The following is a 12,951-nucleotide window of genomic DNA, read 5'->3' as shown; positions in this document are numbered from 1 at the left end:
CAGACAGTCCTCTGCAACCTGCTGCCAGCAGCCCTGGGACTGGGTGCTGCTTCCACCATGGGCCCAAGGTCCCCAGGCTGCTCAGCGTGACTGCTAGCCCTTCCATAGTGCTCTTGTCCCCAGACAGCTCTGAGTCTTCCTTCTTGCTGTGGGCCCAGCAGCAAGTGTCATGTGGAACCGTCCTTGCCCCAGTGCTCTGCAGTGCATGAATCCTGTTCCATCCATGAGCTACAGCCAGGTGGTTTCTCAGGAGACCTTTGTTGCCCATATGCTTTGCTTTCCCAATGCAGAAAGCTCCTTTTCCAGCCCTGTCTAAAGACTTCAAGGAATTCATTAAGCCGGGTATGCTGACATTACAAAGCTTTCACATATTAGAATCTGTTATGTCTACTGTATTTAGCATTATGCAATTGATTTACATATGCAAAAGGCTACTACTTATCCCAGGTTTTGTTTTTGATGGTGAAAGAGTTGTTGGAAACACCTATTAGGCTGTACCACACATGACCTTTCATCTTAGACCAAAACATACTGCCCCAAGACCTCAGATATGTGACCTACATTGTAATGCATCATATCTAACTATTGTAAGGTATGCAGTCTGTGTTGGAAAATCTAGCAGACATATGTTAAAAATCAGGAGTGTTTAGGGACAGACTTTTATTTGGATGCCTCCACAGCCTATTCCCTACCTAATGGGAAATTATATCTTTAAGACAGCTTGACATGAGCCATTGTATACAAAAGTTGTTCAAAAGTCATATATTATCTGGGATAGATCAGCAGGAAAGTAGAATGCAGCAGCTCCTGCCTGTATCCTTAGCTTCAAGTAAACTCCAGACAACAGAAGACATTAAGAGCAAAGTAAATGCCTGCCCCAACAAAAAATGCTGTGAATGGAAAAATGGAGTAATTCCGTGACTCACCAGGGCTGAAAGCCTGGAAGTGTGAGAGGGGGCTTAACCCATGTTTTGGTCCACACCTACAAGTTGTGGGAGGCAGTGAAACACTCTCAGAAGAAATTCTTTTTTTTTTTTTTCCCCTTAAAATATTTGGTTTTGAAGCATTTCGTGTTTTGAGTAGTTGTCTGTGGACTCAGGATGAGCAGGTTAGTTGCAAAGCTGTACTACAGAAATGGGAAGAGTATGCCGCAAAAGAAAAAAAAAAGAAGAAAACTGATCCTGTTTAAACCTGCAATTTTTAAGCAGAGCACACAAGGAAAAGGTGATTTGTTATTAGGAATCAGCCTTCCTGTTTCTGTGCTGATGTTAGCTGAGACCCTGGAAAGAGAGCAGAGCTTGACGAGACCTGGACCATCCAAGAAAAGCTGCAGGAGTGTGAACTCTGGGCGTTGGCACAGCTTCCCTCATGAAGGGAATGTTGTTGCATCCCCAGATGGACCAACACTTGAAGAGGAAGGATGCTGTTCCGTGTGAAATGTGATGGGGAATTCAGAAGAGCATCAGGAGAGAGAGAGCTGAGATGGAGCAGCTGGTGGAGCAAAAAGGAGAGGAAAGCTGCCTGTTCCTGCATGGGAGCTGTAGGCAGGCAGAGCAGCACTGCTGTGTGACTCAGCCCTGTGTGCTGAACAAGCCACGTCTTCATGAGACTCCTTGGCTCCAAGTGGTTTCTGAGCAAAAGAACGTGTCCTCTTGACACAACAGAAATAAACTCTGCTGTTTCATGTCGGTGGCCTACATTATCCCAGGAAAGTCATGCTCTGACTCTGCTGGAATCAATCTCAGGAATAAATGAGACAGGAGTGGCAGGAGAAGTAACCAGGGTTCTTGCCTTCCTCTTGCAAACACAATTTATTCCCTCGCAAGATGAGGTCAGAATCTGCCCAGGCCAGCGGTATATCACCAGAAAAGCTCAGGGAGGCTAGTACTGGCTGTACCATACATTACTACTCCCTGCTGGTCAAAGAACAGAAAAGAATTAGCAGCAGATGTGCCAGGACGATTAGCAACAGATGCAGAGGCTAAAGCTCACAGAATACAAACATTATTCCCCTGTATATGTGAAGATAAAAGGCCAGATTCTGGTCCTCTGGTGTAAGGTAGTCATGCTGCATATGATGCTGCTGGAGTTAACTATGCGCTGAGTTATCTCTCCTAGAGGAAAGGGAGGTGGTGGGGAATCAGTGCTGCCCTGGTGGCATGAAAGAGGGCAGGAAGTGCTTCCATTGGAGTGTTCGGTGCGGTGCTGGGAAGATGCTGGGTTGCTTTGGTGCAATGATACATGAAAAATCCTGCTCCCTGCCTCCCTTGTAGGACTGAGAGAGGTGGATAAATTGCTTACTTGTAGACATTGTTGTTCTGGGCTCTGTGCATCTCATCCACAATCCCGAGCTCTCACATTGTGCCACACCATGACCAATTCTCATCTGTACTCCCCCACAATCAGAGAAGTTGGGATACTGGGTCACAGGAAAGATGGTGGTACTGCATAAAGGCTGAAGAATATCTGCAAGCTGCAGGGAGAGGAGTCAGGAAGTTGTTTGACCCTATGTCAGGCTTGAAAGGTCTGTTCCTTTTTTTTAAAAATAGAAAAAATACTATATATATATGGGGAAATGAATGATAGCACACTTCAGAGTCCTCCTTGGATTCATGTGTTATTTTGTATTCAGATACCTGTTCACAGAAAGGCAGCAATGGAAAGCTGGGGAAGTAAGTTTCTAGCTACTTCAGGACATTCTGATGATAGATAGGACTTTTGGAAAAACCTAATAACATGATATTTTATTTTTATCTCAGTCCGTGTTTCTATTCCCTCCCCTCTGGCCTTTTATAAATTTCAAAGTTACATAAACACTTCCCAAGAATGCCCTTCCTTCTGCCTCTCTGCTGGTCTTGTACTTAACCAGGGAGGGCTTGAAATCTAGTTATGAAAGCTCCATCTTATTTTGGAAATCACAGCCTCATCTCCAGCACTATTCATTTGACATAGTGAAGTATTTTTTTATTTGTTAATGAAATAGTTTGATGGGAACAGCTTCCTATTTTAAAGGTTTTCTACATGTTTTATACCAGTGAGGTTCATTTGCCATAATATTTGTGATCAGAAATGATGAGCTATCAATTTATATGGTGTTTTGCAAAGTTCTTCTATATAATAGGTAAACATTGAATTGCCTTTACATGTTCTGATTCACTTTAATTCATTTGAGTTGTACATGTTTAGTGGTCAAATGTTTGTGTTGTATGAATTAAGTAACATAATTTTTGTCCTTTTAATTCTAATTTCAAAGCATTTGAAGGTGCAAAAGAGAGAAGCAAAGGTGTATTTCTCTCTGACAATGTTAAAGCCCAAAAGTAATTCAGACAAAAAAACCCCAAATCTGCATGCCGGATATGTTTATTGAAATATTCAAATAGAATTCATTGTCTCTCTAGAGTAAATGATTTCTTTGCTGAAATTATGGTGGCATATGGGGAAGTAAGATATATTACAATAAAACTGATATAAAACAGTTGAATTTGGAAATAGTGACAAGAGATAATTTTAGTTCACTATGATTTAATTCAATTAAATGCAATACTGTTAACTGCAGACTAAGAAGAATTACTTGTGCCTGTGCAGGCACACAATAGTATTATTTATTCTCTGCAGCATCTCTCTTTGCAGTAGAAATTACACTAGGAAAATGGGGGCACTGGATGCTGTCATTGCACTGTAAAAGGCCTTATACCTCACAGACCTCAATGAAGATTTTAGCCAAGCAAGAAGAAACATTGATCTAAGATGTTAGAGAGCAGACCCATTACAACTCAGAAAACTGTATTTATGTAGTATTCTCTCTTTGAGCATCAACAGTGTTGATACAAGCTTCTGGGCTAAATTATTAAATGGTGCCTCAAAAGAGGTTTCCACCAGCAGTGAAAATATAGCTGTTTATTTTTTCTTCAGAAACAAAGCAGTCCATCAAAACAGACTGGTCAGTTTGAGCTGGCTGTTCCTTTCCCATCCCAGGCAATGCCCTGAGCCAGGCAGCAATCTCTGCAGATGTATCTTCTCCCACAGCTCCAGAAATCACTGCTTCCCATATCCTCGCAGGGGCCTGGATCTCTGATGAGTGAGCAGTTGCTGATTCTCCTCCTTCTGTAACTACCTGAGCTGTTCCCTGCCCTGTACCTGAGCATGACAGCTCAAGCCCACAGAGGTATTGCAGACACTTGAGGACTGTGGATTTCAATTGGAGCTACGTGCCTAAATAAATGCTTCTGTGCATCTCTGCCTACAGGTTGTGCTGGCCATGCCCCAAATCCCTGCTCTCAAGCTGGCTGCCTAGGAGAAGGCTAATGAAGGGCAGGTGGCAGAGCACTGAGCTCCCTCTCAGGGCTGTTTGACTCTGTGGCTGTGGGGCAGCAGGCTGTGATGGGGATGTGCATTCAATGTGAATGGTGGGAAGAGGTTTAGCATGGGCTGTCGAGGGGACCTGCCTCCTTTTTGAAACTCTTCTGCTTCAGCTTGGCTGTCCCTTCCTAAACAGCAGTTCCTCTGTATAAATCATGCTCCTGGCAGCCATCAGGATGGAAACAAAAGCCCACAGGTGCTTGTGTGAATGCTTGGCATGCTGGCATAGAGTAACAGGCAGACACTCGGCCAGGGTTTTTGTATGGATTCAGTAGAAAGAGATTTTTTTATTGGTAAGTATCTTTTATTTGACTTTGTATGTGAGACATGTGACACTGCCCTACCTGGCTCAGACATGTGGTATTCATGTGTGAGGGATCCCAGAATGAATCTTACAGTCTCAGGCCTTGTAGGACACCGATGTGTGACAAAATTATTATTTTTCTTCTTGTGTGTTTTGTCATTTCATGGTTGGAACATGGCACGGCTTAAACATGCAGGTCCTGTAACAGTAAGCAAAAAGGGATGCTTCCAGCCCCAAGAGTGATTTTGCAGTCTAGGTCCAGAATGGGAGCTTGTAACAAATGAAGAATAACTGCAAGCAGGAAACAAAGAAATGAATTTTTAATACGATTACACTTACACCAATTGATTGACCACTGCCTGTTTGTAGGCAGGCTGGCAGAATAGAGTGTATTGCAAAGTTATTCTAAAGAAAAGAGTAAGTCTGGGAAACAAGGGAGAAACTGAAAGAGATGTTGTAATACGGCAGTGATTTCAGCTGCTTGTGCTTTGGGATTGTTCAATAATGCAGACAATTGTCTTTGATCATAGTCTTGTAACCACCACCTTTAATTTGTAACGTAGAGGTTGCTATCTAGCACCCAGCTAGCCAAATGAAATGTATGGCTTGATTAAGGATCTCTTTTGTCTGTAATTTGTGCCTAATGTTTTTAGCTTTCCCACGGGCTGTTATAGAAAATGGTAAATCTGGTTTAAATGAAACCTGATACTGTTAATGGTTTAATAGCAGCTGCCACAGGGTTATGGCATTTTTCAACAGATGCTTCTGTTTCATTTTAAGCCTACACTAAGTCTTAGAATATATTTACATGATTAATATAAAGTACACCTACATAATAATGACAATATTTATAGTTTTAAAATATTTCCTTGAAATTCATCCTCTCTCTTGCCGTTATCTAATAATAATATGTCATTAGAAACAGGAAGTCATATTATTAAAATAACAATTTATATTCACCTCTTCGAAAAAATTATAGAATGCAGCACAACTATGAACATGTATTGGTGTGAATAATCCCTTGGCTGCTTCAGAAAAGAGAGAGAAAAAACTTGGCTATACTTGAGTTGTATTTATTATCTTGCCAACTCTTCAATCAGGAGTATAAAAAAGTAGTGCTTGCATTTAAGAATATCAGTCAAGAAAGAGCTTCATTGAGGTGTGTAGTTACGTGCAGAAATATTTGAAGCAGTAAAGATTTGTGGCTGGTTGTCAGCTCCAGAATGTTGTCTGACTGAGGAAATCCCCACTAATTTAAAAAGACTTTGGCATTTCAGGCTTTTAATAGTGGGTGACCAATTTGTATGGGAGTCTTCTACTTAGAAGTCTTATTCTGAGTTTCAGAAAGTACTTAAATATGAGAAGAAACTTCTTCACAGTGAGGGTGACAGAGCACTGGAACAGGCTGCCCAGGGAGGTTGTGAAGTCTCCTTCTCTGCAGACATTCAAAACCCGCCTGGACGCCTTCCTGTGTAACCTCATCTAGGTGTTCCTGCTCCGGCAGGGGGATTGGACTAGATGATCTTTTGAGGTCCCTTCCAATCCCTCACATTCTGTGATTCTGTAAGTACTGACAGTATATCCTACAAGACATTCTGAGTTGGAGGATACACTTGAATATTGTGGCCTTCTACAATTGTGGCCAGTTCACAGGGAAGAGAGAAGGAGAAAAGGCTCCTCTTTCTCTGCTTTGGCTGAAAGGTAGGGTAAGGCTGAGCAGGTTCTCAGCAAAGAAAATATACCATAACAGCATTTGCTGCTATGAACTTTGAGGACTGAAGTGGGAACAATAAAAGGTGGAAAACATTCAAATAGCAGAGCAATATCTCTATTAGAGAAGCATCCAGGGTAGTTTATTTAAGAGATTAGGCAGTCACAGTTCTCTATAATCCAGGATAATGTGTAGGAGCAGTGGTGAAGCAGATGTTTTGTTGTGTGGGAGGTGTAGCTGATGTATTTGTTCCCCTTGTCCCCAGGTGACTTTCCTTCAGAGCTGTCAGCCAGGGTATGATTGTAGTAAGCTTTCATGTTCTAGCTTTTGTTTGAGTTTTGTTTTGTTTGCCCTCTTGAATGCATTAGAGCTGTTTAACAGGACCCAGATCAACCCCCACATTAATTAAAGAAAACAGTGAAAATTGTGGTGTACAACTAGATTTCTTTGTGCCCTGCTTCCTTCTCTGCCGTCTTCTTCATGACCTTACATTGCTTCACACAGCAAACCTTACAGAGGGATTTACATAAATTCATTACTTCAGGGTGTTTTTTCACCCCCAATTTTCAAGTCTCTGCCGTGGGAACACAATTGCTACAGGGCCCTAAGGCATTGGTAACCCTCTTCCACAGCTCCAAGCTGCTCAGAAGAATATCTCTAGCTACCTTATTTAAAGTATAAACAGTATTTGCCAGTCTTTGGTATGCTGAGAGTTTATTACCTTAATATCCTTTTTGTCCCTACCTGGAGGTTCACATACTTTGCAAGAAAGGTTTCCATGCTTAAATTTGAAGGAGAGAAGGCTATTTTATACCAATATAATTGCCAGAACTGAATGGAGAAGAGTTGAGGAGAGTGAGGAACAAGCTTTCAAATGTTCTCACTGGGTATTTGGATGAAATCTCTGAAGTTGCTGCAAGAAGAACCCAGTGGTGAATCTCAGTAAGCACTCACAGGGACACCTCAGATTCCCAAGATGGCTTGTAACTCTGTCTTAAAGTTTTATAGTGGCAATGATTTTCCACCACTGACAGATAAAGACAGAAAATGAACGCTTTCAGAAAGCTAAGACAGAAAAAAATAGTAAAATTAGCATAAAAAAAACCCACCCAGCATTTTCTGTCAGAGTGGAAAATTGTTCAAATACGTGATTTGATGGAAAGAGAAGAGTTGTTAATTGTTTTAGCATGCAAAATTGGTTAAAAAGTATGAAGTTTGTAGACCTTTATGTGATAAAAGGCAATTGGCTTCCTTGTGATGTTTTTATAGCTAATAAATCTCTCTTCCTCCTTTATTAGGTTCTACCACCTAGAAAAGCTGTGAAGCCAGGCATGGTCTTCCTCTTTGAGCTCTTCCTTCTTCGTGGGGCCAGTACATGGATTGATCGAGAAGTGGGATGGGGAGCTTTTCCCTTGTGTGACAACAATTTCAGTGCTTTGGAGGGAAAATTTAAATGTCCGTTCCTCAGAGGCCATTATGACTCCAAAATTGACCGATTCAAAAAAATTGAAAATTTTATTTCTCAAGATCTGGATAATTGGTTATGCAATCTCTACTTTCAGGTTTGTATTTTGAAAAATTAGACCTGTTGGTTTAGACATGTTCCTCAGAACAGATTCTACTTGTCTTCTGTCAGCCTTAAAATCAATACCATCTTTCCCAAAAGCAGTTTACCAGCCTACCTAGAAGGCATAAACAGGAAATGAAAATCATATGCACCTCCAACTTTTATGTGAAACTAGTATGGGTTTTTACAGCCAAATTTTGGGATTATTTCAAACATCAAAATATTGTTTGGGTGAGTAAATAAAAAAAATAGATCAAGAGTTGAAATTCTGAGTTTGAGCCTGCCACCAGCATATGCTAGTTTCCTCCACAGTTTTAGTGAGTCTCAGAGGTGTTTTTGCATGTCCACAAAACAAAATAAAATTGTTTATGATATTGTTGCATTTATACATCTGGGATCCTCAGCTAGAGAGCAAGGCTCTGTTGTGGTAGGAACCTTGCTTTTGGAGGGTTTTCAGACATAATTCAAATGTGACATTTTTTTGTATGTCTTCGGTGAAAATGGCCCCTTCGATGGAAGCTTGGTTCTGGACTTGCAAATTCAATGTTTTGTTATAACTGAGATACATTCCCTCATTCAGAATCATAACAAGACCTCAAACTTATACTTCTTTTATAGTCACGTCTGGCTCAGGAAAAAACACTTACCAAAAGACATGAATTCTGAAAGCATCTTAATTCTAACATGTGAGTTTACTTAATAGAAAGGGTAGTTATTAATTTTATTTTAGTGATGAATTTCAGGCTTTTTTTTTGGGGGGGGGGGGGAGGGGAACTAATGAAGAGTAAAAGAAAGTGAAAATAACTTCAGAATCATGTAGAGATATAAGAATTTATACCAAAATATACCTAAGATATGCTAGGAAAGAGAATGTCAGAAACAACATTAGTAGATCTATGGTAAAAAAACAAAAACAAAAACAAACAAACCAAAAAACCAAACCAAACCAAAACCAAACCAAAACAGAAGAGTTAAAATTGGTTGAAATGGGATGAGGGAAAGACATCAAAGCTGCAAAAATTAGTCTTTCAACTCAGTGTATGAGCTAGGATGATTTAATGATTCAGGGAATCTCTATTTTCCCAGATGATTCTGAATTTTGATTGTGAGTCACCCCCATCTACTGAGATGTCTGCTTTACTCTGTAAGCATGGGGAAAAGATGTACATGAGAAAGTGATATGAGGGAAAATTATAGTAAATGGAGCACAGAGAAGCAAGAACTTCCTAAAATACTCATAGCAACATCTGGGACTTCTAAGGTTCACAGTGTATAAAAATGTATGTCCTGGCTTTGTGGAAAACTGAACTGTTTATGTGAATGTTTTTTTTTTTGTTTTGTTTTTTTTGTTTGTTTGTTTGTTTTGTTTTGTTTGGTTTTTTTGTTTTTTTTTTTTTCTCTTAATAGATAACTAAACTACCACAGGGTTCAGATAAGGAAAATAAGTGTGATATGCACCTTCATTTCCCACCTGAGCTTCTCACATATTCAAGTATTGCTGAAAATAGTGGTGTCTCAAAGAAGGTTGAACAGTCTGGACCACAAGGTAATGGATTCAGACTTTCATGTTTGTATTCAGGCTTTCATTGGAGACATCCGTAGTTTCATTTCAGCGTTGGCTAGCCATTATTCTTCTTGTTAAGTTAGATTTTACTCATTCAGATATTGGTCCAACATGTTTTATAGCTAGAATACTGTGATTGTTCTTATTAATGTTGCTCAACTTTGTTTTCAGTTGAGAGCAATTTAAACCAGCCTCATTGCTGAGGATGAAACTTTCCATGCTGGCCTCTGCTTGAAGCTGAATAAAGCTTGGAAAGTTGCAGCAATAATAATTTGGCTGCTTATAACACCAGTCATACAGGAATAAATAAAAATGAAAAGGTACTTTTTTGTCTAATTATTTCTGGAAGAACTTTAGAACAGGCACTTCAGACTTGTCAGGGAGATAGTTCTGGAATCAGAGGCATGCCTTATGCTACTCCCATGAAATTCCACTATTATTCAGTCAAGTGGTAACCCATAGGAAAGACGAGGTATCGTTTTCTTATGTGTAGCAGATCTCTCAAGAAGCTTTATTAAAAAATTGCTGGATGTTACTTTCAGACCTTTCCTCCCAGGCTTCTATGAGTCTCCTGATGTACCTACATTGAAGACATAATTGACCATATTGCAATGGACTCAGAAATTGCTCCTCTTCTGTTATAAATCCAGGAATGAGAAGAATGGCAAGACACTGCCATCGATTTTTCTTTTTTAGCATGTGGGATCTGTCATGGACAAAAAGAATTGGTGTGCAGACATTCCTATATTCCCTCTTGTTTAAGGAAATGAAGGAAATGAAGGATGCAGCCAACCCACAGATTGTAGTGTCTGTGTGATATTATGTGCAGACTCAAAAGGGAGATTTAGTTCTTCAGGGCAGAGGTTCCTTGGGCATTTGAAAACAGCAGCGGTGATGCACAGTAGAAGACACTAGTAGAATAAGGAGGAGAAAGAGGAGGATATTGGATGGAAAGAAAGAGAGCAGATAACCAATCATCATTTAGCGTGTTGAATGTGCAGCTCAGTTTGGAAGTATAACATGAGAAGAGTTCAGTGGAAGTATTTTTTAGACAGTGAATGATGGTTTAGGACACTTTTAGGCTAAGCAACAACTGCACTGTGATCAAAGGTGTAACCAACCCAATATCAGAAGCACAGGCTTATAATAATACATTCTACTGAGCAGTAAGGTCCTTTTTGTTGCCGTGTATCTTCTCCATATCTGCTAAGATGCTTCTAGATGCAGCACAAAACCATGAATAGCAGATCCAAAGGTGAAGTTGTAGCCAGTTTCTCTCAGCATTGAGGAGTTATGGGCAAGCTCTTAATAAATCAAACTTATTCTCATAATTGTTTGGTCCTGTCTTCAATCTTCACATATAGGCATAGAAGGTACAACTAAATAGGTCACACTTCTGGAAACACATGGAAAAACGCGTGATACTCAGTTTGAGAAGTCCAGAAAGATACATTTATAAAAACTGAGAAAGAGCATTAACGTATGCCCTGTTTTGCATACAGACCTCTGAAATATACTGATAAAGTGATCATGGAAGATCTGCAATTTCCATGCCAAACAGATTTGCACTAACAAAATTTCTAGGAGTAATTTTTGGTATTGTTTATATTTATTTATTTTTCTTGGAGCCTTCTTTAAAGATATTATTAGCTGCTAATATCCCCCATGGGTTTGTTTTTTAATGTATCTATGCAGTGCTACAGTATGCTGTTTCTGCTGGTGATATGTTGCTAAGAGATTTAATAATGAGTAAACAAACACAACATGTGGTAATCCATTTCAAATTAAAAGTTTATTAAACGCTAGCTTGATGACTTTCTGGCTATTTACAATTAAAGGAGCAAACCTTAGGGAACTGGAGATCACGTGGTGAAAATCACGACTTCAACATTTCCAACAGAAAAATGTGTTTATGATCTGTGGCAAGCTGTCGCACATTGATATGCTCTATAAATACTATATTATATCTGTTAAACTACCAAAAACAGAGGGGGGAAGCTCTGTTAAAGTGACATTAAGGTTGAGACACAAACCAGAGAAAGCAAGAATAGTCTAAATGAAGACTGGTGCTCTGTAACTCACTCTGCTGCAGTAGTCTAAATAGTGAGTGATCTTACGTATCAATACCATATGTGGTCCTGCAAGGTATAAGCTAAATAGAGCAGGTTAGGAGATGGTGTTTTAACCTTCACTTCAAATTTGTCTCGGTTTTAGAAGTTTAAGACAGAACCTTCATATTATTTCCATTAACTTCAGGCTACATTATTCTTTTAAGACACAGCTTTGCCTTGGGCTAGGTATGACTCTTCCCTGTTGCACAAGATCTCTCTTTCAGAGTACAACGCAAAGAAATGCAACTTAATACCTCCCGTTCTACCTCCTTTGTAGGTCACAGATGCCCATTATCAGATCTACCATGTCTCTTAGTTCAAATCATATCTTCTCTTCATTCTTTTAGAGTGGAACAAGACAGTTTCCACATTCATAACCACCATCCTTTGCCCTTTTACAAAAAAAAAAGCCTCTCTTGTTGATCTGTTGCCCCATTAAGGGATCAACAGTCCCTGTCAAGAAAGAAATGACAATTTCTCTATGGAATTTATTAGCCATTGTTGTGTAGAAGGTGGTAACAACTCTAATACCTACCATATCTCTAATTTCCTACTATAGGTAGGAAAATTTGATGCAGCTACCAGAAATGTTGCCTTCAAATGCATGAAAACTTCATAAATGTGAATCTCCAGTGTTTTAACACTAAATACACAAATTCTTCTTCAATCCACAGGAAGAATCCCCTTTGACATTAGTGTCCATAAAAGAGGAGATTTACATCTACAAAATGTCAATGTAACTCAGTCGTTTGAAAGTGGCAGATCTTTCAGAAAAGTAGTTGGACAACAGGCATATATTTTTTTTCTCCAGGTCAAACACTTTTAGGTCAGACTTAGGCTCACTTGGGAATTGTTACTCTGCACTTGTTGGGAACATTCTTCCATATGCTTGCTCTTCTGGCTGTGCTCTTCCTCTGACTTGACGTGCAAACACCTACCTGTGCCCATCAGAAATGGGATAAAAAAATAGACAAATAGAAAACCAAGGATGATTTTACTCTTGTAGTTTGTAGAACTGAAGGAAAACCTTTTTCATTCTAGTAACTTACTCACACCTCTCTGATATTAGCCAGTTCGAAGGGAGAAGGTGGAAGAATGGCTGAGGAGGATTAAAATACTGAAACAATTTCTTTTTAGTGCCAAGTTGTGTGTGGTTTTTGGTCAAATTACAGGAAAAATCACTACCTGTATCTAAATAGTCATGACCAATTGTACATCTTTTTAAGCAGAAGTTATCCCAAGCCCTACAGTGTGAAATCAAAATGGGAATTTTGCTTATCCTGAACTGTGTTGGAGGAGAGGTCTTATCAGCTAAGATTTTCAGGGAAAGTGTTC

The sequence above is a fragment of the Nesoenas mayeri genome (assembly GCF_963082525.1).
Source record: "Nesoenas mayeri genome assembly, chromosome: 2".
Taxonomy (NCBI): Eukaryota; Metazoa; Chordata; class Aves; order Columbiformes; family Columbidae; genus Nesoenas; species Nesoenas mayeri.
This window is presented reverse-complemented; position numbering follows the sequence as displayed.